Here is a 26,904-nt window from a genome sequence, read left to right on the forward strand (position 1 = left end):
AACCAGTCAGTCCCCTGAGATGTACCGTGTGCATATAGCATGGAGATAAAAGCAGGTAAGAAACTACTTTTGCATGGAAAGTAAATGTGTCTGCGTAGGAAGTTTTTGATATGTTTGTAAATTCAATCCCATTGGCCTTATTTATTTATTTACTTTGTATTTTTATTTTTGGTATGTATTAGTTTTTCTTTTTCCCAGATTGCTTCAGCATGCCATGCAATGCAATGCCACTTTTGTCCCAGTGAGCTGCTATTTCCGTATACAAAGTAGAGTGTTTTACAGTCAAGCATATATTTTTAACACTGGGGAATTTAAACTGCACTGTGTATTTGTAGAAAGTGCTCAGTGCAAGAGCTTCCACTTGAGAAGACCAAACAAATTGGAGAAACGTTCTGAAAAAAAATTAAAGGGAGGATGCAATTCAGTGAAAGCAAAGGCAGGAATTTATACATAGGTAGGAAGAATCTGCTGTACAGATTGAGGTAGGCAGCAAACTAGTTATGAAAAGGATTTGGGAACCTTGGATCACTACGACATAAATTCTGTTGTGGGGGGAAACCAGCATTCTCCCTTGGACATAGGCACTGGAATGACCCCTCTGCTTTTCTCAGCATTAGTTAGGCCACAGCCAGAGCGCTGTGGCTAGTTCTGGGTGCGTTTTTTTTCACAAAAATGTGGGTCAGAAGTAGAAGAGCTGCAGAAACAATTGGAGATCTGGAAAACTGGATTTGAGAGGAAAGGTCAAAAGAACTCAGGGTTGTTTAGCACAGGAACAAGTCGGATAGAAGGAGAACATGTTACAGTCTTTAAATACCTGCATGACTACAAAGAGGAGGGGAATAATCTGTTTTCCATGGCTGTGGTAGGAGTGATGGGCTAAGCCTGTAGGAAGGGGTGGATTTGTCTGAAACATGAAGGGTGTGATAGCAAGGTCTGCATTTAAGCACTGGGATGGGAGGCTCAGGGATCCCCACTGCTGCTTTCAGAACAAAGGTGGCAGATAGAGAAGCTAGATAGCCTCAGACAATCCTTTCCTAGAAGCTTCTGTGTCCGAATTTCATTTTAACAGGTCCATTTGATTTCCAGCTCCTCTGATAGACCGCAGATGTAGCTCCTCCAATGGCCATGTGATCACTAGTGTGACTCAGAGAAGCTCTGTGACAGACAATTTACTTCCTTGGATGTTCCACCCATGCCCAGATGGAGGGTTATCTGATTGTCCTGGTTTCGGGTGGGACAGAGTTAATTTCCTTCCTAGTAGCTGGCATAGTGCTGTCTTTTGGATTTAGTAGGAGAATAACATTGATAACGCTCTGGTGTTTTAGTTGTTGCTAAGTAGTGCTTACGATAATCAAGGACTTTTTCAGCTCCCCGTGCTCTGACGGGCGCACAAAAAGCTGGGAGGGGGCACAGCCAGGACAGCTGACCCAAACTGGCCAAAGGGATATTCCATACCATATGACGTCATGCTCAGTATATAAACTGGGGGGCAGTTGGCCACGGGGCAGTGATTGCTGCTTGGGGACTGTCTGGGCATTGGTTGGCGGGTGGTGAGCGGTTGCATCACTCATTTTTCCTGGATCTTGTTCCTCTCTCTTTTTTTTTATTGTTTTCCTTTTCACCACCACCATTAGTACTATCGTTGATTTATATACATTATATAAATAAACAGTTTATGGTTTTATTCAATTAATATACCTGAATATATATTGTTATATAATTATAACAATATACCAATTATTATAATTGAAATATAATAATTATTATTGTATTTCAATTATTAAACTGTTCTTATCTCATCCCATGAGTTTTCTTACTTTTTCTCTTCAGATTCTCTCCTCCATCCCGCCAGGGAGGGGAGGGTGAGTGAGCGGCTGTGTGGTCCTTAGTGGCCAACTGGGCTTACACCATAACACTGATAAGAGAGCTGTGCATCTCAGATTGTCCGTTCCAATCCTGTCATGGATTGCTCAGACTGCTCAGATCAACAGACTGCTCAGTCTGTTCCTATAACCCTTCCTTGAAAGCAAACGGGCAGAATTCATTGAAGATCCTCCATGCTGAAATGTCAGCCTAAAGCAACATCTTGCTGTCCAGGAAGAACCAGTCTGGGACACTTAAATGGCTTTATATTGGCTAACAAGTGGAAAAGACAGCTACAGCCAGATTCTGTCTAGCAACAGATAGGTAGAACTGACTCCCTCTCGTTCTCTGTTAGTCTTGTCTAGCCAATTCTTCTTTGCACTTTTCTCTTTCACCATTGCCAGCTTTTGATGTTAAGCCATAGACAGTTAACCTGAAAGATCTGAATGGCAAATCCAAAAGGAAAGAATGGAGAACTACTTTGTTCTGTTGTTTTGCAGAAGGATTTTGTTATCCAGTGACTGGAGGGAGAAAAAAAAGTAACCTTGCTAGTTACTTCCAGCTGAAATAAATCCAAAGGAGAAAATATTCATACAGCAACAGTCTCTAGATCCCAACGTCTGTTTGCAATTATACAGTGCCTTCCTTTCACTTTTCTCTCAGAAATACATGGAAGCATCCTTAGCACAAGGCTGCAGAGGGAAAAATATTCGTATATGCTTCTTCTACAAGTTACCTGTTAGCACCACCAAGAGAACTGCTCTGATGGAAAATTCACCCGTGGAAAGTTTCAATTTCTTTACTATCTGAAATGTGACCTCTAACATCCTTCCGTTTTCTGGAGTGTTAGAAATTGAGTTATGGTTCCTGAAGACTAGTGTGACTGGCGTGCCAGAAGTCCCAAACGATGATCCCACGTAACACAGTTTGTTTAAATTCCATGCTGGCATAGTAATCAGCAAGCACAGTTGGGTCTCTTTATTGTTTTATCTGCTTTCTGCATATACACTGACATAATTTTATCATTCTCTTCCTGTTTTAACTTTTGGGAGAATCTTGCCTGGATTAGAAGATCACATATGCTGGTGCTCAGGATGAAACATTTCAGCATCATGATTCTTGCAGAAAGCCCCAGGGGATCATTCAGAACAGGAAAAGAAGGCCTGGAAAATACTGTTGTGAAAGATATGGCCAGAAGCATATTTAACTGCCATGTACCCTGTGTAATGGGATCAGTTCAGGATCGGCAGAGAGGGGAGAGAGTTACTTGTTGAAACTCTAGCACCACCTTGTACAACACCTGACTGGTCCTGGGAGGTTTCCTATGCAGCTTGTGACCAGGCAAGGCTCTGCTTCATGCGTAAAGTTGATGGATTCACAGCCCAAATTGCTGGCTCTGTTTATCTCTCTAAGTGTGGTACAAATCCTAGTTATTAAAAATCAAGAACAGAAAATCCAATTTTAGATGTAATATCAGTCCAGGTCCAATTCTGAGTAGGTGAAATAAACTAACTTTAGACACCAATGGACAGTTGACTGCTGCACAGTAACACAACACAATTTAGTACAATTTTCCACAGTTGACATATGTTGATCAATATAGGACTCAGAATTTAACAGGCATAGAATTTCAATTAAACTGAATTACAGAAGAGTATAGTCATCACCATGCTAGGAAAGAGGTGTTTTAGCAAATGAGACAGACAACCCCACTTTTTGCATGCTGTGCTGCAGCTGGTCTGTCAATTAAAAAGTGGGCTTCAGCTTTCAAATTTTCATCAACACTTAATTCTTAACCAAACCGTATCATTAAGGTAAATTGGGATTTTTTTTCTTTCTTTCTTTTCTTTTTTTCTTTTTCACCTTTTCCATTTCTACTGGGGCTTTGAAAAGGGTAAGCACTGATTGTTTCTAAACTGACAGGCACTTTATTCCACAAGTGGGCATGAAACAAGATAAGCAACCACAAGCCCAGTTGGGTCAATTCCATTTTGATTGCATTGGTCAGCAGCTGTGGTACACTCAGCCAAGCCAATGGGGGGGGCGCAGCCACATGCACATGCTGTGCATATGTATAAAAAACCTTGTGGGTGTGCATTACAGGCTTGATGCTCACTGAAATGCACTTGTGTGAATGTGCACGCTTCAGATGCCCTCCTATTTGTTGCTCTTCATGCAAACACTGATGACAGACTGCTATTTACCATGCTGCAGCCGGGTCTTGCAAAAGGATCTCTCCCAGATACCAGGAGGCAGGTCTAGGTTTTCCTGAAGAAGCAGGTGCTTTCAGCTGTCACCAGCTTGTTTTGCTCTGGAGAGCTGTTGAGTGCAGGCCACCTTTTTCAGAGCACAATGCTCTAAAATGCAATTGGTGTGAGACAGTTTCTGTGTTTCTGGGCTGAAACATCCATTACCAGCCAGGCCACCAGGGTGTAGGGGAAGGCTAGTAACTGTGCATTCAAAGGTGACCCAGTCTTGGTAGGTCTGACTGTGCTGTATTTGAATGCTCTAGAGAGTGGCTGTGAGATACTGTTAATGGTGTGACATATACAAGGAATTGCTTTTATATCTTCTGATAAGAATGTTGTGCATGTGTGTGAATTTAGTGCTGAATTAACAGCCAAAAAAAATGTATCCATAGAGAGCTTACCCATGCCACTGTGTCTTAGCCCTCATCTGGAGGGACCAGATTTGGAGGTGAAAAGTAAAGCCCACTGAGTGCCTTGTTTCTTTGTGAAAATATGCAACAAGGGTGCCAACCCTGGCAGCAGGTTTTGTCTTGTGGACACATTTCCACTGGCAAATGGAACTAAGACTACCATACTCCCTTCAGCTGCATGATGCTTACAGTGGATATGCTTTTCCAGATGGTCATCTGCTCCAAGCTGACCTTCTCCAGCATTTTGCAGGTGCCCACCTGACCTTCTTGCCCCCTCTAAAGACCAGGCCCAGTTCATATAAAAGCCTGTGACACAACCAGTGAGATGGGTTTATCAGCTTCTGGCCATGGCAGGCGCAGACTTGAAGTGCCTGTTCATCATTTGGAGACGGACCATCTTCACCTGCCAGCCTCTGGTGTTGTATAGAAAGTTAGATCTGAGTTTGTTTCTCTGGATGCAGGTGAGAATGCTGGAGCTCTTGTACCTCCTCTCCCTTTGTTTCTTGGTGTTGGTCATCTGGAAGGGAGTACTGTGCAGGTCTGTAGGATAGCCTTCGGGATCTCTCTGCATCCTTTTCATTTAAAGCCTCCTGCAGCCTTAGATACTGACCGTATCTGTACTTTAAATAACTGTGCTGTCTTTTCTCTCTCACAGGCTTTCTCAGTGGGCTCCTCCTCTTTGAATATTGAGGGTCTGATTATTCTCATTTAGATGGTAATTGACATTTCCATCACGCTGTACTTGTAGCTCTTCCTACTAAATGTCATTAAATTCACTTCTCTGTGGCTAAGGATACCTCTTATTTACGCAAGAGTCCCAACATCCCTGCATTTGTAAACACAGTAATTACATATCATTTTTAGTGTTAGCTCTGGCAGGTTCAGAGCCTAACTAAGGGCTTGGTGGCTGCAGCGCTCCATGCAGAGTAGCTCGCTCGGGTCTCACCTGCTCCAGAAGACAAAGCCTACAGAAGCAGCATGAATTTTAAGCTACACTGGGTACTCTCATGTTCACTTCTTTTCCTAGGCAGGCTTTGTATCTTCTGTGGCTTTGTGAGGTGGTAGGATCCATTTGAATCCTTCTCTGGACTGAAAATCGGATATTTTTTTAGAAGTACCTGTGACTACTGTGAGAGTAGTAAACATCTCTGGACAGGGAAACAGTGAAATCTTTCTGGATTTCATAGTGCTCTCCTGGCATCAAACCATATTCAGGTCACGTACAACTCAGGCCAGCTGTGGTTTCTGTCTAATCCAGACACTGCAGAGCAGTGTGGGGTGGGCCACAAGTTTAACACTGGTGGTCCTCAGGTACCATCTGGTAGGTCTGTACTGCAGTGGAGTCATGGCAGTGACTCTACTATGGCTCTAACGAAGGTCAGATCACCTAGGGGAACTGAAGCTTTGGAATATGTGTAGAGATTAAAATGTTTGCACATTTGGACTCTAGTTAATGAAAGAGAAATATAAAAAAGTTAATCTATGTACATAACATATATACTGATTCTCCAAAAGTCTGTTTCTCCTACTGCTGTATGGGGACATTCATTAGTGAGACTGTGCTTTGTTGGAAGGATCAATTGCATTTATATGACATCCCAAAGAGGATGGTTCTAGTACAGATCAAATACTGTCTGGGCCAAGTAGGGCCTTGCTCATTTTACAGACTGCCTAGAAACAGATACTGTTAAGTTTTTTGGTGTGGGGTTTTTTGTTTTCTTTTTTCAATTATTCTTTCAGGAATTACTATTACTACTATTGCTGTCACTAACATTTCTCTCTGTAGGAAATAAATCGAGAGAAAATACAGTCACTCTATACAGCATTGCTCTTTTCTTGCTTTCTGCAGTACCTGCTAATTAAATGGTTTGTTACATTTCCCCTCTTCTATGAAACATATCTGTAAAAAAATAGAAAAAACAAAACAGCCTGACTGCAAAGACACTAACTCTTGCTGAGACCATCAGAAGCATGTGGCCCATTGGAGACTGTATCTTTTGGGTTTCAAATTCAAGATTTTCCCTTCCCACAGGAGTGTAGAAGGTAATACCCAGTACTTCAGCTGGAGATGGCTGACCCCAGAAATAATGCTGTAAGGCAGGAAGGAAATGTAGCTGCTGGCAGATCAGCACCAGGGTTAACTGTCCTGTACTAGCCCCAAAGATTACAACAGCTATTTCTTTTCAAGTAATTACTGCTTGATTAGAAGCCTGATCCAGGTCCTGCTGGACACAGGGGAAGGCTTCCCACTGTGCTGGGATTTGGATCTCTTCATCTTTTGCTTGGGAGTGCCCATTAATGGAGCACTCAGAAAAAAGGAGGTTGATCTCCAGTTAGCAAATACAGAAATTGCCAATTGGTGGCCATCAGGCACCTGTGAGAATAGAGCTGTGTAGGGCCAGTAAAAGTTAACCTTTGTCAACAGCCACCAGTTCTGGAGGTGTTTTTTGGTAATGTTGGAGATAGCCAAGAAAGCTGGGCAGGTTGCAGCAGGTCAGCACACCAGAAATGGTAATTGTTGCTTTTGTCTGAAGACTGACAATAAATAACAAGAAAGTTTGACTTTTAAAGGGAATGTTAAAAGTGAGTTGGACTGCAGTCCTGTACAAATTTTGTGTTTGCGCACATTTGGCAAAGCCAGAGGTTGTGACCTGAGGTCACTGCAAGCTGATGAGAGGGGAGCGTTTCTTCATTCTTGCAGTTACAGAAATCCACGGAGGAGGTGAAGGGAAAGGATAAAACATGTTTATGCTGAAATCTTCGATCCTTGAGTGAAGGTTATATAAACATCTAGGAGTATAAAACTGGAGAGGAACTTCATACTTACTGAAATAGAAGAGGAAACAGTTTTGTATGGAGGGGATGAATACATCAACCAAACCTATATTGTCCCTTAAAATTTCATCCACTCTCCTCTAAATGCTATTGCTGGGTAAGTCTGGCCTTGAAATCCTTCAGAGATGCATCCCCAGAAAGCACTCCTTAGGGATCTGTCCTGGCTTTCTGGAAGTACCAGCCTGTCCTTTCTGTTTTCTACAATGGGCTAAAAGAAAAGAAGGGTCCAGGTTTTGCCTGACACCTTCATCCAACTTGAGGATATCCTTGGACATAACTGGGTTTTGAAGCATTTTGATCCTAAAAATTAAATGAAGGTAGGGGCTAATCTTATTTCCCACTGTTCCTGCTCTCGCTCATCTCTGACACCAGTATCTGATGTATGAAATCAGCTGATCTGTGCTGGAAAGGTTAGAAGTGAAGGATGTTCCTGTCTGTTACAGATTAGCAAAACGTTAGAGTAGCTTTGGCCTTATGAGACTTGAGGTGAATTGGCTTAGCCCACCTGAGTGCAAACTCACAGTTTGCAGGAGACAGGTTATAGCCAGACAGAGAAGTTGTTGTTTCTTTTGGATCAAGTTTTTCTGTATAGACTCGAAAGGAAACTAAAGCACAGGGTAGATTTTAAGCTGCAGAGTGCCAAAATGTCTTTTGTTTTGGCAAGTATTCTGGCAAAATCAGGTTACTTCACAGGATTTCTGTCATCTTGCACTGCAAAAATCTTGTATGACTGCAAATTCTCAAGTTTTTCCCCAATCTTGGGCTCCCAGGTACAGGATTAAGTTGAAGGCTGATTCATGGAAATCAGAGGCAGAGTTCATACTGCAGATTTGAATCCAGTCCTTTTCCTCCCTTCTCTTCAGTAGCCACATTTCTATTCCTTGCATAGCTAGACATGGACTCTCAAAGAGAAATGCTTTATAGGATACTCATGATCTCCCCTAAACTATGGACTGTGGCCATTTTTTCAATTATTACTGTTTTTGTAAAGTACAAATGTGAGTTTACCAAGGGTTGTGTTGAGCTGCTCCAGACAATCTGGATACGCAGAATCTGTCTGTCAGGATTTGAGGATCAAATGATTGTGTCACCTGAAAGGTGGCTTCTCCCGAGTCTCCTGTCTCCAGCCTGACCTTGCTGGGCCTTCAGCTGCAGATGGATTGCCTCAACACACCCCAGAAACTTGTGCTTTTTGCCCGGCACATTCCTTCAGTAAGAGTCACCACTCAGCAGGAACAACTTTTACCTATTAAGAAGCAAAACCTGAAGAAGGTAGACACAAGTAGGAAGTATTCAGCTAACCAGCAGATGTCTTCTAGGTTCAGCTGATTACTTTGCTTCACCAGTTCCATTTCACTGCTCCTATAAAGCCCATCCTGTATACCTGCATCCTAATTTCAGTCTCCATAGTCTCCACTATCTCCTCTTGTAGTTAGATTTCCATACGAGTTAGAGCAGTTCTAGTTAACACAGGTTTCCTCACATTAAGTCACTTGTGGTTTTTGGTTTGCACCTCTCTCCCACATTTGTCCTTTGCTCCCAGCCTCTTATGCCCTGCGTTGTGGGCTGTTCAGAAGGGCTTACTTTGCTTTTTTGAGTCATTCATCGAATTAACCAATACTGATACACCTTTTACTCTTCCACATGAAGAGGATGAGGAAAAGCAGGGTTTTGCTGGGAACAAATGTGCTAGTAATATCCTTTCAGCCTGAAAGGCATAAGAGAGCTGCCACCAATTCCTCATGATGAGAGGCAGATTCACAGTCAAATTGGCCTATTTTCATTATAATGGGGAAACTGAGTCAGAAACATTACAGCCAGTATTTCACCTGAGAAATCCGGCTGCCTTTTTAAGAGCCTTCATTTGGATTTAGGAGCCAAGGTCAATGTCCATGTCTGAATATTTTAGTTTCTCTGTCCTCTCTTAATACCATGCTGGACAATGCAGGCGTAAAAGCAGGGTGTCTCAACTCACAGCCTTGTGCTTTCCCAGTTGCAGTGCCTCTCATCTCATGAGATTTCATGGAAGTCACCCTTCTCCACTGTGCCTCAGTTTCCCTGCTTGTAAAATGTGAGCCTGCTCAGTTTGGAGGGAGGGTGCAGAAGCAGTGTATGACTTAAGTCTTGATGGTGAGACAGGAAAATGTGGAGGTGACTCTAGTTACTGGCTGTGCAGCCTGTGTGACTTTTGCTTTTAACAGTGCCACAGGACATGCCTGTTTGCAAAGCCCCAGAGAGTCTAACTGCAAAGCTTTCTATCACCCAGGCCCCATGAGATCTGATCTGTCTCCAGGCAAGATCCTCATCACTCACTGAGCTTTTAATTCCTTAGAGAGGCAGAAGAGACAATATTCAGCAGCTGGTTATTTCTTCCTTTCCCTCAGTCCCTCACAAGGAGTGTCAGTTTGAAAAAAAAAAATGGCAGAGAACTGGCCATTAGCAAGGAAAACAGTTTAGGGAAGAGATGAAATAAAAACGCAATCAATTATCTCTCGCCGTGCCCAGGTGTGTGGGTGCAGTCAATTTTCAAAGTCATCGAGAATTTTAGATGAGAAAAGGGAAGCTGTTCACAGCAAATTGCAAGTGTTGAGGGAAGGGGGAGGGAGAAGGAGAGAGAAAGCAGAGAGGGGAGAGAAGGAGAGATTAATTTCCCTCTTGAGTGAGAAGTGTGTTTGAGACAGACAGATGGGCTGTAAATACTCCAAACCAAGGACAGGAGCTGAGACAAGGGAGAGGCTGGTGATTGAAGTGTGACTGTGATGGAGGTAGTACATTTCCTGGCCAAGGTGACTGGTTTTGTTCTGAAAGGGGGAGATTTCTGAGATGTGGCTGCCGCACTTCACATCAACCTGGACCAGGACTGCATATTTAGACTTGATAAGTGATATCCAGGTCCCAGTGGGGTTTTCCTTAAGGGTCAGCTTCAACTGCCTGCCTTGTAAGGGAAGTCTGAAGGGTGAGAGGGGAGGGGAAGAAAGAAAGAAAAAAGGGAAGGGGGAGGGGAAGGAAGGAAGGAAGGAAGGAAGGAAGAGAAAGACGCTCTTCTTTCCTCGTTAAAATTATTGAGCTGTCTACAAGTGGCGAGCGAGGGGACCACGTGACCGGCAGTTAATCACATTGCTGTGAAATGTGACTGCTGCTGATAATAGGATCTTTCCTTCAGTAGAATTTCTGTTTCAGAAGTAGTGATTTTCACAAAGAAAAGAGGTTGAGGGAGATATCATTTCAGATCTAACAGAGCCTGTGTACATTTTCTATAGGGAGAAAAACCTCCTTTTTCCATTTCCATTCGGCATCCCAGTTTGTATTATTATTATCATCATCAGTTTTTCATTTTCACAGCCCAAACTCACTGAGTACCAATGTAACCCAGCTCCAGTCTGTCTGCTAGCAGATTAGTTCCCATTTAGTCATAAAGTTAACCAACCTTGTTCCAATCAATTAATGCCTGGAAGCCCCAATTTATTGATGCCCCAGTCCATGCTAGCCGTCGAAAAGATGAACATCCTGCTTCAAAATGAACTGCTCTGTCTTTCCTCCAACATACAGGAATTATAAGAGGTTGTTAGTAAATAAGCATTTAGAAATCCCTTCTGTACAATCAAAGGCAACAGCAGCACAGAGAAGAATAAAGGGGATTTTAGCATGCATGAAAAAAACGTGCAATAAATGAATCAGGCTCTCAGGACAGGAAGAGCAGGGCTGTGGAGCCACTGTGGGCTCGGCTGAGTTGGCTCCTTCTGTCATAAATTGATCTAATGTACATCAGGCTACTGCAAGAGTGACAGGCAAATGAAAGGTTGTTGATCTATACACCTTTCCACCTTCAGATTTTGCTTGCCAGAATCAATTCACTCCTTTTTGGGGGGCTTGAATTACTTTCACCCTTGTTCTCTAGACTTTTGACTGGATTTACTGGTTAATCCAACTTGAAGCTTCTCCCAGGCACACTGAACTAAGTGGGAGTCTCTCTGTTGGTTTCCCTGGCTTTTGTAGATCAGGTGTTGCTAAAGCAGATGCTTTAGTCAGAACTAATTAGAGTTGATCTGGTTGCATAAGAGAGAAAAAACTGCAGCAATGAAAGCATTGAAATACTGAGGTTATTTCTGTTTCCATGCTACAAGACTGGAAAGGACATCTTTTTAATTTTCTCTCCACACTTTAAATAGTAGTTGTTATTAACACGTGATCTTTTATTTCTTTCTGATTTAGAAAACAAAAATGGATAATTGTTTTGATATTAAAAATAAAATAAACTAGAAAAACCCCAAAATTGCAGTCAGCTCAAGTGTTTATGGAAAAGCAAAAAAGTGCAGGCTGAGGTGCTCAGAAGGACGTAAATAAAGGCCAGGTTTCAGCTCTTGTGCCCCTTCAGCAACAGGACACACTGTGGCTCCTCAGAGCCACAGCTTTTGCCTTCTCTGGTCAGTCTGGCATACTCTTCTGCCTGACACATGAACTGCAAACAGACCCACATTTTCTCAGCTACATCAGCTCAAAATTACTTTGCAAAACAATTCTTGGGTGGTTCTTCAACTGCAAGCCATGCTTTATGGGAGCTACGTTTTGACAGACGATCTGCTTCAAGTGGGCTCTCCTCTCCCATGGGTTTGTTTCCTTGTGCCTGCACTGGCTGAGCATGGGTGAGGCATCACTTCGTGATTATGAGATGTGAGCCAGCAGAACATTTATTTCTTGCAAGCTGTGATGTAATGTACAGCAAGCACAAACGTAGCTGGAGCAAAAGGATTTTCTCCTAGAAAATATTTGTGGAAATATTTTCATGCTATGCCCTCCTTGGTCCCCTCACCAGACATGTGTCTAGGCTGCAATCTCTCATACAAGAATCAGTTTGACCAAGGACAGGCATGTTCTTATGGACCAAGTGAGGAAATTGTTCCTTGTCTCATTTCTGCTGCTGCATTTCCTTGGTGGGGTTGGAAACATCACATCTCCTTTTGTACCTTAGTTTTAGTCTACAAATGGAGCCTTCCAGCCTTTGAAAGGTTTTTACTATTGGCTGATATGGTTTTATTTGTTGTTGTGACCAGCTCTTTATGACTCACAAGTTCTATATTAATTTTTGCATTTGGGAACACCACTTAAAAGAATGTGCTGCAGCAAATGCTGATTCCTGGCTCTGTGCTTCAATTTGTGCCTGTGTGGCGTTTCCTTCAGTTCTCGGTAGGCTTTCCTGGCAACGGAGAAGGGAAATGGCTCCTGAAAATGGCTGAGCCATGTTTGTCCAGTCCTGTGCTCAAGCTAATTGGGGCAGTTAACTGATCTGCTCAGCTCAGCTCAGGGACAGCACCTTGCTGAGGTAGCAACACTGCTGCTCTTCGTACCAGGAGAAGGGTCTCTTCACTTGGAGTATACCTTATATTCTTCCTTTGAGCACTGGCTGGTGACAAAGATAGGCTGTTGGAGTAGGTTAGATTTGGTCTGACCTGGTTTGGTACTTCTTGTGAATGAATCCTTTATTCCTGGTCTCTGCGAGTTTTTCTAGACAGGCCAGAAATTCCCTGTCCTTTCTGCTTTCTCTGCTCTTTGTCTGCTAGAATAGCTCAGGTGTATTTCTCTGTTAGCTGCTTCAGTCCCTGCAAAGTCATACACAGAGCAAGGATCAATTTCCCATACCTTCTTACTAAATGGAATAGTTATTCTACCAGAACACAGTCCCAAACACGTGAACTCTCCCAACCACTGCCAGGCCCTTACAGTGTGGTCCAGCTGCCTTTCCTCCAGGTTTCCAGCATGCTCGGGGTAGGCCTAAGGGCCCTATTTGAATGTAGTTCAAGATACATAGTTCTGCCTCATTTCCAGCCTCACAGCTTCATTCTCTAACCTGTCGTCCCTCATCTCCTGTTCCTATACCCTACAGCACTGCAGCCCTGCTTGCATATGCTTCTTGATTCCCCTTGATTGCTTTTTGCACTTCCTCCCTTTGCCCATACTGGCTTGCTTTCGCAGGCAATGTATTTATTGCTAGCTGGCAAATGCAAGCACTTGGACATGCATTCAATTATCTTTGAACAATTTCCATTTACTCTGGTTTTGCTTTTTTCCCTTTCAGTTTCACTGAACACTGCCTGTATTTTCACAGAGCTTGTTCAACTGCAATACAGTCTGCCTCTATTCTCCCTACTTTTCTTTTTTTTCTCTCTCTCTTTTTTCCTTCAACATTTTCCATGTTTTCCATTAAGCTCCCTTACTAAACTCTGGTGACCATTTCTCCACTGCTGCCCTTTCTGTACATTTGCGCTGAGAAGGGTCCAAGTTTAACCTCAGGGTGTTAAATACTCCCTTCACCTGGAAGGAAATCAATGGTACAGGCAGATTGGGGTTTTATCTACTCCCCCACACCAAAATGTCTTTCTTTTTGATGTACAATAATCTCCCCCTCCCTAGTGGTTTCCTTCTTATCTGGTTTTCCATTAAAACTTGACTTATGCTGTACTTTTATGCCAATGGAGTACACTGTGGAGATGATAAGGGCCAATTCTGCTTACTGTTCAGGTGAAGGTGTGGTTTTGATCTTCAGATCACTTCCCAAGTACGTAATCTTCCCTGAGACCTTGCCTACACCCAGAGTGCTGCTTTCCACTGCTTGTTCTCCCTTCCCTCTGGCTGGTAAAATATGACTGTATTTGGACCAACTCTTTCGTATCATCTCTTATGTAAGAGAGACATTTTGATTTGATAACCACAAAGAGAGGGGATACTGCAAGAAAGCAAAGTGATTTGATTGTCCACCTCTGAAATCATCCAGACTGGATGACTTTGTGGAACAGTTGTTTTGGACAAAACCTTTAGGAGCAGGGAAATATCTGTAGCACAGACGTACTCAAGCTATTTTTAAACAAGTTGGCTTAGGCACAGGAGAAACAGCATGAGGTGAGCTATGCAGAGACACATGATTCTGTAGTTTGAGTGCTTCTAACAATAGTTCAAGTAACACTGTAATTTGGGGCTGCAGTGTAGAGATACCAGCCTGTCACACAGCAAAGGACTCCCCACCTCCGGTGGGGCTCTCTGTACTGGTATCCTTTGACTTAATCAAAGTCTGGTCATCTGGGTGAGCACCTGTGGAGATACCCAAAAGAAGGGATTCATGAAATTTATGAAAGAAGATGGAAGAGGGTGATCTGCCACTATATGAACATGAGCCACTTGTCTGAGCTGTCCTTCTCCACAATTCCATTAGCAACATTAGCTAGGAACGGGAGCTATCATGATGGTACCTCCTTTAAATACTCTTCCACTCACCCACACCAACAGTTTGTAGTTTCTGGTGAGTACAGCCATGAAACAGAGGCCTTTAGCCTTTCTCCTGTAAGTACTTGGGTATCGCTTACTTATTGGGCATGAAGCTAATTGAAGGGTAGTTAATGCCATCAAGCATTGGGTTGTATTTATATTTTTAACTACATGTAAGTGATTATCAACATTATAAATAATTACAGTCTGCCTCCCAGCCCCTCTGCTCCATTCCACCCTGCTAATTGCAATGCTTAGATCTCAATGAGCTCATTACGTTTTGTCGATATTCAGCTCTTTGGCTTGCTCACTTAGTAGGGACCGGAGGGACGCAAATGGGAGCTAAAGATTGAAAATGCCAAGCTCCTAGGGATTTGAGTTAGCAATCATCACTGCTTCATCTCTATGCACAATTTATTCAGCACTCCACCTTTCCTAATAAATTATAGATCCCTCAAAGGGAAGCTTTGCCAAGGGATGGGCAATTGCCTTGCTCACAGGGGAGCCCATTCTATGCAGTATTGAGCCTCTTTGACATCTGGTCCTTGCAGGATTGGATCCCTCCTGCCCTTCCCCTCCGCCCGGCTCTTCCACCCCTTTTGGGAAGCATTAACCTTTTCAATGTGATGTATGCGAAAGGGCGACAGTCAGCAGTGGCAGTTCCTAATGGATTCTGTTTGGTTGGTTGTTTGTTTGTCTGAACTGCATGTAATGCTGTCCAGACCTCTTGGAAAAGCAAGCCAGAGTGCAACCAATATTTTAATTAGCAGCAAAAGGCAGAGAGGCTTTTAAAGAAGAACAGTGTTTGAATTCAGAAGTAAGGAGCAGATGAATGGGCAAAGGACTTGGGATTCAGTCCAGCTGCAGATGGTAGCACATAGTGCCTTTAAGGAGGAGCTGAGTTTTCAACTGCAGACCATAATGGTGAGTGGCGAGATGGTAATGGTGGTCTTCTGGGGCTTGTAAGCCACAGAGGTAAGAATTTGTGCCCCTTACCCTTCTTCCAGCAGTGCAAAAGGAGCAGAGACTTGTCAGATCTGTCTTGCCAAGGACTGAGAAGAACCCCATTGGAGAGTGCTACTATACAAGATCAAACCTAAGGAACAGAGTTACAGGGGCAGCCCTTTGCCCAGCCCTCTGTCTTCAAACAGGACCAGTTCTACTTTCCCCTCTCCCGATAGCCATTTTCCCAATTCCATCTTAAGATGGGGATGCCACAGCCTCCCAGGAGATATTTTTCTAGTGCTTCACTAATCTTATCGCTGGAAAGCTTCCCCCAGTATCTAATCTCAATCTGTTTTATTGTAAATTAAGGCCATTTTTTCTTGTCCCATCACCAGCAGATGCAGAAAAGTTTATCCTGTTCTACAGCAGCCTTTACTTCTTTGTACACTCTCTCTTCACTGTTCTGTAGTCCAAAGTCCACAAATCTTTTCAGTTTTTCCTTCTTGGGCTTTCTGGACTTCTGATCATCCTTTCCAAAGCCCTTAAAGTCCCCAGACTGTTAAACTGAAATTAAACCAACTTCAGGAGTGGCAGAGTCTAACTCAGCTTTGTTACTCCCCAGCCAAATGCTGCTTCTTGCAAGAGCCTGGGACGCAGCTGGGAGCTTGGCCATCCAGCTTTGCAGTGACAAGAGATGGCTGCTCAGTGAAGAGAGTCAGTTAATCCCAGCCCTCTGCATCAGGGTCGATAGCTGCAGCAAACATCCTTTGGCACCTGCGGGTGAATATTCCCCAGTGATTCAGTGTGAACACCAGTGCTAGAAGAGGATCTGAGAAGGAGGAGCTCTTACCAGGTCATGCAGAGGTTGGTGCTGCTGTGTCACATGAGCTGTGAATCAGTAAGAATTCTCCAGAAAGATACTGCAACTTGTGAATAGACACAAACAGGGCTCCTGGAACTATTTCATGTTAGTAATATGGTGATAGAGATAGGCAACACAAGCAGACAGTGAGACTGTGCCAATAGCAAAATAGGATGTGGCCTCAAAAATATGAATGTTTAATAGGAAAAATCATATAAAAGAACCGGGTTTACAAAAAAAACCCATCCAAAACTAAACAAAACAAAACAAACCCAAGCAGCCTCCTATACCTGTTATCTTTATCCACTGTGACTGTTATTCAGTCCAGCCTCTCATTTTGTTGCATAGGCGCTGTGCCAGAGCAGTGCAACAGACAGGCCTCACCACTATACAGAGAGTTTGAAGGGGAAGTGATTTTCATAGCCATAAGTGACACTCTGGAAAATGGAGAGATGCAAAGTTGCTGCTTATGTCTCTCATAAACTCTAGAGGTTGCTGGTTAAATTATGGTCACAAGCATGTTGTAATGAAAGCCGTTTTCACGAGGGAAAGCAGCGACTCTAAAGCTGGCCCACCAGTTAACGCTGGGCCCTTGCAAGCACTTGCTTTGAGATGTCCCTTTTATAAATCAAGGGCCACTCCTACATCGACTGTACAGTGGTGTACTTCCAGCCACTTCACCAAAGTTGGCTATTGTTTCAATGAGAGTTGGTGGATCTGAAGTTTGGCAATTGTTTATTCCCACCCCATCAAAGTGAGGGGAAGAGACAGGCAGTGGAGAAGGGGAGAGCTGCAGACCTTTGCAGCATCTTTATCCAGACACAGATCCGCTGCTGCCAGCAATCCTTCCCCGGCAGACATAATGTAGGAAAACAAGCCAGCTTTGGTGAGTAGCTTTTTTAGCAAGTGCTTTGTGACAGCAGTCAGAGGAGTATTATTTGAGGCAGGGACTATATATAACTATATTTGTGTGTGTGTAGATTAAATATATATATGTGTGTAGTGCCTTATCACTGCATTCCAGCTTGAATTTAAAGCACAAAGGAAAAATCAAAGGTTTTAGAAAAAGCTGAATTTATCTGGGAATGGGAATTATTATAGTAAAGATGCAATTAATTGGGAGAGGGTGTGGAGATTATAGTAATATTTTACTCCTTCCCTACAATGACAAAAATAGCATCAGCTTCTCTATCGACTACTAATAGCTCTAACTCTCTTCTTCCCGTTCACCAACACCACTCTGGAGTGACCACCTACAAATGAGGGGTGTCCAGCTGATGTGAAGAGGGCTTTGGCCCAGCTCATGTGTGTCCCTGCTTTGGGGAGGAAACGCCCTTACAGCAGATAGCCTGAGCTTAAGTGTGGCATTGTCCCTTGAGTGTGAGTCAGCAATGTAGGCAGAAACAAGGTCTTGGCGTTCATGAGCTCATGCTCCTTCTTTCTCATTTTACTTCGTTTAACTCTGGTTGTCCTCTCATCCTTTAGTGCCACTCAATCCCAAGCCACTCAAGTGCCACTCAATCCCAAGCAAATCCCAACCAAAGACACCTTCATAACCGATTCATCCCTTGAGCTGGACCCACTCTGCCACCCCAGCCCAGCCTGGTCCTTTCAGAGAGGGCAGGTGCCCTGTCTCTGGTTTGGCCAGGCATAGTTCCCATTGCAAAACCAAACCCCAGATCATTTTTGTGCTCTGACAGCCCTGGAAATCCGCCACTCCCAGCAGAGCTTTCCGCTGCCTGCAGCCTACACCACAGTGCCTTGTCCTGAATCAATACTTGCAGATACTGGAGATAACTCAGGGAGAGAAATACATTAACGTAGCCAAAGAAACAAAGATAATGATTTTTTTTTCTTCCTTATTTTTTCTTCCCTCCATTCTCCCACAGAATAAAATTTTCTTTTCTTCTCCCTCCCATCCTCATCTCTATGATCTGTACCTCTATGGTCTGGCAGGGCTCCAGACTCTTGAATTATTTCCCACTTTTCAATAAAGTCTTAAATCTTTTTTAAAAACTGCTTGTTTTAATTGAAACATTTCAATCAGTCAATTTGCCCCTTCTCTACCCTCTCACCTTCCTCCCCTCCCCTCCAATAGACCCATTTGCAGTAAATAATCTGTAGCCAGACTTTCTGCTCTAAAGAAATAAATAATTCTGAATTTGCTGAATCCCGCCTGATCTCCCAGCTTTAAATCACTGCACTTTGTACTGAGCTCAGCTGAAATGTTGAACACACTGAAGCATGACTATTACTTGGAGTCTGCAAGTGTTTTTAAAGGTACAGCCTCTGAAGCCGTAGCCCCTTTTTCCTCCCAGGACAGCCTGAGAGAGGAGCTAAGCCAATTCCTGAGCATAAATTACCTCTTCCCTGCATTTTGCCCACTACAAATGCAGATGTTGCCTTGTCTTGAAGGGACTTGTCGAAGACTGACTGAAGGCAGCAGAAATCCAGTGGTTCTTTGAGCAAATACTGAAGAAAAGGCACCTTGATTGAAATAATCTAATAGCCACTGGACTGAGTCCTTTTTCAAATGGGTCATGTAAGGTATGTTCCAGGAGGACCTCTGCATCTGCTTAGACACTGGAGAGCAAGTGTCCATGTTCCCAAGTCCACTTGAACTCAGAAGAGCCTGGGGTATCCCAGCCAGGTAAGGAAGGTCCCCAAAATCACTATGAGCCTTGCAATCACTGTCAGCATTCTGCAGCTGTCTTTATCTTTCCTCCACTCAAAAACTTCAAAACCAGCTATAGGCAGGTTTATATCACAAAGGAACACAATCCTCATATTTCTTAATTCCTCATATTTCTTAATTCAATCATATTTCTTAATATCTTCTTTTTAGGATTGCTCTTGTCAAAGCTATTGACTATGCCCTGTCTCAAAATGCAAGCTGCAGCTGAAGAAGGAAAATGCAGCATGCCAACAGACTACTGATGCCTAGTTATGATTTATACAACTCATGAGCTTCCAACAATTTAGAGATGAAAAATGGTTTATCCACACTTTGGTGTGTTGAAACACTCTTTCTACCATTTATCTTGAAACCGATTTTGTTTGGGTGGTGGTGAATGTTATGTACAAAGCCGTGAGTGGAATGTCTAATGGGAACTGCCAGGCATGGAACAACGGGTATCATCATGCTTTTGGGCTGACATGTGAGGGACTAAGAGTATCCCCAAAGAGTTCAGCTCATGATTTCCCAGTGTATTTTGGGGGTTTTAATTAGAATTAGAAAGTATTGTACTGTTCTTGCATTTCCAAACTGAAAACAAAAACAGTTAAGACTTAAGTTTTCCCTTGTGTATTTGAGAACATTCATCAGTGATGGGAGAAGATTGTGAATGATGGATTTTCACTTGGAAATTGCTTCCCCTCTCCTTATCCCTTTTTGGTATATCAGAGAGAATCAGCTCTGTAATTTTCATTGACTGTGTAAAGAGCTGAGGTCAGCTAATCCACAAGGGCTCCTTCCCAGGTTTGGCAAGCGACCAGAATTAAACAATAGCAAAGATCAGAAACATTAAAATCACAAGAAGAGACTCATCCTTCTGTTTTCCTGATACTCTAAATAAGGATTCATCAGACATGTGAGAGCAGTAAATGAAGGCCCATATAACTTTGGGGACAATTTGATAGAAGCTGTTATAATCAAGTTTTAAGTATATAATTTTTAAAGTATACCAACATATAGAACACTGCTGATCCAATATTTTCATGAATTGAAATATACTGAAATTCACTCTTCCTGGGTTTTTCTTTTTCAGCTGTGAGCTTGGTTCTGACCTCTGTCCCTTAGATAACCCCATCAGCACTGAGCGCTGCCAAGATATTAACTAAACCATTTTCTTTGGTCATTTTATAGTTTAGGCCAGATTACTATTTACAAAGGGTCCATTTCCATCTCCCACTGGTGTAGAGGGACCATAAGATGGATAAAATGTAACTTACATGGAGCAATGTGAAGATGGCATTAGGGTAATGGATCACCAGTCAGAGATGTCCCTGCAAAATCACACTTATTGTGCTGGTAAATGGCACGTGGATTCAGAGGTAAAAATGGACAGTGGCCCTGTCGTGTTTCCAGTGTTACTCTGGTGATGCCTGAGACAGCTTGCTCCTCTCTGTTTCTGTGCTTGCTCTCGAGAACCTGATCTTCCTTCCCCTGTCTGTGTGTCTCAAATCCCGTGCTGAATTAAGTGCTCTCTTTTCATGGCCACATGTGGTAGCAGCTCTGCAGCTCAGTATTGCATGGAGGTTTTAATCAGTAGCAAAATGTGTTCAGTTGGGTGGCTCCTTCACTGGTGCCACTGTGTTGCAGAGGGAGAGTTGGGATACGCAGGCACTCCACCACACTCCCCTCTGCTCCCCTTGAGTCTCTGCCTCCCTTCCATGGCAGCACCCCAGCAGGGTCGGGAGTGCTTGGCTCCATCCTGGTACTGGCTCCCGTGCAGCACCTCTCCCTTCTTGCCTTTTTCTCCCTCTACCTCAAGATCCCTCCGTTCCTCACGTCCAGGTGTAAGCTGGAATCTGCCTGTTTCAGTTTAGTTCATGAGAAAGACAGAAGTGGTATCTGATATTGAAATGAGTTCATGGGAAATACAGCACGGTCCTTGTGGCACAGTCCCTCTGGCAGAGATAAAACAGTGCTCTCCAAGATACCTATTCTCCACCCTCCTCTTTCAGAGAAGGAGGGAAAATCACAGGCCTCTGATTACTCAGGGAGAAGAGCGCATAACTTCCATCTTCGTAATTTCTTCCGCCACAATCAAGCATTGCAGGAAAAGGGCCTGAAAGCCTGAAACAGTCATTCACGGATCTTTCCGGCAGTTCCTTCCCTGACAACACACAAGAGGAATAAAAATGAAGACTCATCACTGCTGTTACTTTTCATTTCCAAAGCATGTGTCTCACGGGGGATCAGGAACTGAGGCTGTTGGGAATGGAAATACTCTCCTTGGGGAAAGTCTCTTTGCTATTTCCAGGCTGTCTGTGTTCAGGGCATTTATAGATTTTAAGGCTGGACAGTCTGGTTGCATTTCTCTAGTTTGACCTGCTTAGTACCATGACAGGGTGTCACCAGTAATTCCCACATTGAGCCTGGTTCTTACACTGGAGCTATGAAAAGCCCTGTTCTCACTGGAAGTGGCAGACTCTTCCCAGAAAGCATGCCCATGTGAACCTCGCAGCCCTGCAAAACCAAGAGCCTGAAGCTTTAGCGCTTGTCTCTTGAAAGTCAGTAGGGACGACAGAGTAAGTCCTATCCCCTCCCCACACTCCCTTTTAGAAGCTTCCTCCTTTGAAAATTATTTTGAAATACATAACCAGATATACTAGACATTGTGAACTTTGCTTCCCTGGAGTGACAGTCTCGGGGAAGGATGCATCATCAGTGCCCAGACTTGTACCATGTTAAATGCTGGTGAAAAGCCACAGAACAGCCCCTCTCCCGCTCATCCCACTGCCAAGTCCCTGTATTGCCCCAATTACACTTGGCTTGAAGTGCCCCTCAATTAGGTGTGATACGGGCAGCATCTCTTATTAGAGAATAGTGTCAGCTCTGTGAAACAAAACAAGTAACTGGTGAAAACAGCTCTGCTAAAATAGAGGACTAGTTCTGATGAGGCTGGGTGTGATATAACACGGTGGTTTAAAGCTGTGTAATGCCACTTTCCATTAGAGCTCTTGTTCGAGTCAGGAAGGGGTTTGATCCACTGATGGAAGCTGTTATAAACAGACGAGAAAATCTCATCCATATTTCTCTTGAGATTGTACGAAGCTGACAGTGTGCTAGCTGACCACAGTCATCTGGGACTCTCCCACACAAAATAACCCTCTCTTCATAAATAACAGGATTGTTGTTGTGGTGGACTGAGATTTGCTGTAGAATTCAGTTTTATCAAACAAAGAGCTGGTTTTTAATTTGAGCTATTAAAAAGATTCATCTTTCTCTCTGTGTCTCATTTTCCTTCCCCTCTTTCTCCCTTCACTATTTTTTTTTTATTCCCCTCTGTCTGTCTTTAGGATAACTTACAGCTGATTGTCTGAAACAAAAGACTTGCGCAGGTCTGGTCAGCAGTGCCTCTGGATTGAATGGTCACGATTTCAAATCCTGTTTAGGACTAAACTTGGATGAATTCCATAAGCTAATAACCCAGCGTAGTGTTTCAAATTGATGGAGGTGCCGTCCTCTAGATGAGACATAAAAACAGAGATCCAATCTGCTTGGCAGAGACCCCACAGGACTTATCAAAGATGAGTGGGGGCTGTTAACTGTTTTGTCCTTGTCGAATCCTTACCACCACCACAGCTTCTCTTCCTGTTCCAAAGCAATGACACTGGACCTTATGAAAATGAGATGGCGAACTTGACGAAGCCATCCTTTTTCTAATTATTTAAAGCAGTTTGCAGTGTCTGGCAAAAGGGTGAAAGAGTGATAATCCACTCACTTGAAAGTGGAATGACCCTGAATTTCAAAAAGCAAAACAAAAGCGAGTGACTGGTGCCACCACGCTCTGCAGCAGTGACATTATTAAATGACCAGTGAGCTATTAAAGCAGCAACATTTAGTACCTCCCCTAATGACTTGTACTGCTAACTGGTTTCCAAATTGAGATTTTTATTGCCTCCATGCACAGACAGAACAAGGCTGTGCTTCTAGAGGCTCCAGCTTAAGCAGACTTTTCACAACAGGATCGATGAATCTTCTCAGTCAAAAAACAGTAATGGCTTATGAGATTCCTCACTCTTCTGTCCTCTTTTCTTACCAGGACTGGAAGCTTTGGGGTGTGAGGCATGGTAGGGATCATAAATATGGGGGATTTTGCAAAGAGCCTGCCATGATTCTTCAACTTCCTAACATCTGTGAAATTTGGCGAAGTGGTGCATAAACAGCCTGTCCTGAAATCTCCCCCAAACCACTGATGCCATTCAAAGAGTGACTGCTGCGAGAACGGCATTTGCACGAGGGGCCTTGGGCACACTGGTTTTCACTTCCAGGTAGACATATGGAGCATGGAGGAACGAGTCTGCGGAGGAGGAAGGGAGAGGAAAGGGAACTGCAGATGCTAATGAAGGTGAAGGGTCACCCAGATGTTTCCACCATGACTCTCCCAAACAGATTTCTACTGTCTCATACGAGCTGAGCTCCCAGGATGGGAATAGCTGGGAAATGGCCATCAAGTGCAGTTCAACCTAGGTAGGGAGTTCCTGTGGGCAAAAGCACAGCATGTGTGATTGCAGAAAGGAAGTTGGTTAAAAAAACAAACAAACAAACCACCCAGCAGAAGCAGGTTCTGGTTTAATTGCAGTTCTTTATGTGCTTATGATAGGCCAAAGTGGGGCCTGCGTCTTCCATGCACCTGAAATAAATGCAAATGTTATTGCTTTGATTTGTTTTTCTCCATCGGTCCTGCACATGCATGCCGCCTACACTTGCTGAGTGAATCAGGCCATTTCTCACCCAGACTAGGCAGTCACAGGGAGAGACTATTACTGCTGTTTCTGGTTTTATGTATCAGGTGCCTGATTTCCATGCCAGAAACCACTCACCCTTTTGCGGATGCAGCAGGCGGGGTAGAAGGGGTAGGACAGCTTGAGATGCTAGTGTTATAACACGCACGTTTTTTTATCCCATGCTGGTTTGAGACTCTTTCCATCAATGCTGACTGAAAGCTGGTCCCATTTTGTGACTTTTCAGTGGCTGCATGTGGCACAGGTCTGCATTTCTCAATTCTTCACAATGTCCATCTACCTGTGTATCCATGCTCTCTCTGCAAAATGCCTTTACTTTTCCTGGCAATCTTAGCAAACATGAGGTCTGTGTGGGTTGCAAAACATGTTAAGAACTGTAGAAAAATGGAGGGAAGTGGCCTTAGAGGCCCTTCGATACTTCCTTTTCCAGACTCCATGGAGGACCAGTTAGACCTAAACCATTCACGACTGTTGTGGGTTTAACCTGGTCTTGAAGACCTCTGGTCTGGAGATTTCCAGATGTGCTAAGGAGGTTATTCCAGTGGTTAACCATCCTTACCTTTAGAAAGCTGTTCCTAAGTTCAGTAGTAGAACTGGATTCCTCCAGGTCAGGGTTAAGGCAGAGTTATAAGGCACCACATAGGAGCTTGTGTAGCTACTTCCTCGGCTGCACCCACTCTCATCTAAGGGCTTCCTTCCCCGGGACAGCAGGTCAGGTGCTTCCCACTGTGCAAACACAAGCAATGTAGAGAGACAAAGAAAAGGGCAACAGGGCCATTTCTGCCAGAGAAGCCTTCTGAGATTGGCACTGACAAAATGTCCTAGAGACTTTACTGAGTCCAATTACCACTTTATGTCTTTAAAGTGCCGAGTAAATGAAAGAAACTACAAGATCAAGCCATGTTAGTCTTCTCGATCCCTTAAATGTTTGCCAGCCCTCTCCCCTTCTTTCTCACTTTCTCAGACTACTTTAAACTCTTAACCTTTGTCACTGCTTTGAGTTCACATCTGCAGAAGCCAATCTACCCCCAAGCCATCCCCAAATTCCAGTAACAATCACAAAACACTTCAAAGCAGTGCTGCCCTCCCTCAAATTGATAAACTTTAAGCTGTCTCCAACTTTCTGAACTTTCATGCACGTACGGCTAGTCTCGTCCGTCAGTGCTGGCAGGCTGCAGGGGAGCTTAATGGGTACTGCAGCAGCCGTGAAACAGCCGGTGCTGTTTCACACAACCAACTATCCCTGTCCTCGCAGACAACAGCCGTGAACACCAGCTGTTCAGGCTGTGCTGTACTGTTGGGCAGAGGAATATAGATGCCTGCAACACGTATGGTATTAGGATAACAATAAGCATATCAGGATAGACCCTGAAACAGAAGGGATAGGTCCACGTAACCATCCCCAGGCATAGCAGTGGGAACTGGAAAAGTGGACCAGATCACGGGAGAGAGAAACAGTGTCAGGAGTCATCCTCAGCCACTAGAACTGGGCTTAAGTGCAGTACTAGCAGAGCTGGTAGGAGAGCTGGTGGCTGGCTTTTTGCAGAACTAGAGCTAAAGACTGAGTCACATCAGTTTGACCTCCCCTTTAAATGAATAAATAAATAAATAAATAATGAACAGAGATCTCACCGTGATGCCTGAGCCTGATGTCTCATGGTTACTTGTTTTGATGTGTCTAATGTAAGTGGGCGGATAATAAAAGCTTCATTTAGAAGCTAGTGTCTTCACAGGCACTGCTGGAAGCCCCTGGGACAATGCACTTCTGGAGTTTTCCTCTAATGGAAACAGCAGCAGATAACTATTGATAAAGCAGAACATGCACACATGCACACAAAACAACCCAGCAACCATTTATTTCCCTGGACTGCTGGGTGTCAGATGCAGAGATGTATTTAGATTTCCCCAGGTTATGTACCCACCTCAGCTACTGCATCAGCACTCCTGAAAAGGCCATTGCAATGACCATTTGGGACAGTGCCCTGGAGAAGTATGTGGTTATTGTGGCGTGGGTAGGCATCAGTCACGAGTGGGGTTCCCCTGGCTCAGTGCTGGGGCCGGTCCTGTTCAATATCTTCACTGATGATCTGGATGAGGGGATTGAGTGCACCCTCAGTAAGTTTGCAGCTGACACCAAGCTGGGTGGAAGTGTCGATCTGCTGGAGGGCAGGAAGGCCCTACAGAGGGACCTGGACAGGCTGGATCGATGGGCTGGAGCCTACGGTATGAGATTCAACAAGGCCAAGCGCCGGGTCCTGCACTTGGGTCACAGCAACCCCATGCAACGCTACAGGCTTGGGGAAGAGTGGCTGGAAACCTGCTCGGTGGAGAAGGACCTGGGGGTGCTGGTTGACAGCTGGCTGAACATGAGCCAGCAGTGTGCCCAGGTGGCCAAGAGGGCCAACAGCATCCTGGCTTGTATCAGGAATAGTGTGGCCAGCAGGAGTAGGGCAGTGATGGTGCCCCTGTACTCAGCACTGGTGAAGCCGCACCTTGAATATTGTGTTCAGTTTTGGGCCGCTCAGTACAAGAAGGACACTGAGGTGCTGGAGTGTGTCCAGAGAAGGGCAACGAAGCTGGTGAAGGGTCTGGAGAACAAGTCTTATGAGGGGCGGCTGAGGGAGCTGGGGTTGTTTAGTCGGGACAAGAGGAGGCTGAGGGGAGACCTTATCGCTCTCTACAGCTACCTGAATGGAGGTTGTAGCAGAGTGGGGGTCAGTCCCTTCTCCCTAGTAACAAGCGATAGGACGAGAGGAAATGGCCTCAAGCTGCGCCAGGGGAAGTTTAGGTTGGACATTAGGAAAAACTTCTTCACTGAAAGGGTTTTCAGGCACTGGAACAGGCTGCCCAGGGAGGTGGTGGAGTCTCCATCCCTGGAGGTATTTAAAAGAAGGGTAGACGTGGTGCTTGAGGATATGGTTTAGTGGTGGACTTGGCAGTAATACATTAGCAGTTGGACTCGATGATCTTAAGGGTCTTTTCCAACCTTAATGATTCTATGATTCTATGA

At 44.1% G+C, this 26,904-nt stretch overlaps 1 protein-coding gene across 1 annotated transcript in view; it reads left to right on the plus strand.

Moving 5' to 3' along the window:
• The window catches only part of AGBL4 (AGBL carboxypeptidase 4), a 991,536-nt gene that overhangs the window by 947,826 nt on the left and 16,806 nt on the right, over positions 1 to 26,904 (plus strand). The window lies entirely within an intron of this gene.

The sequence above is a fragment of the Phalacrocorax aristotelis genome, chromosome 6 (assembly GCF_949628215.1).
Source record: "Phalacrocorax aristotelis chromosome 6, bGulAri2.1, whole genome shotgun sequence".
NCBI classification, from domain to species: domain Eukaryota; kingdom Metazoa; phylum Chordata; class Aves; order Suliformes; family Phalacrocoracidae; genus Phalacrocorax; species Phalacrocorax aristotelis.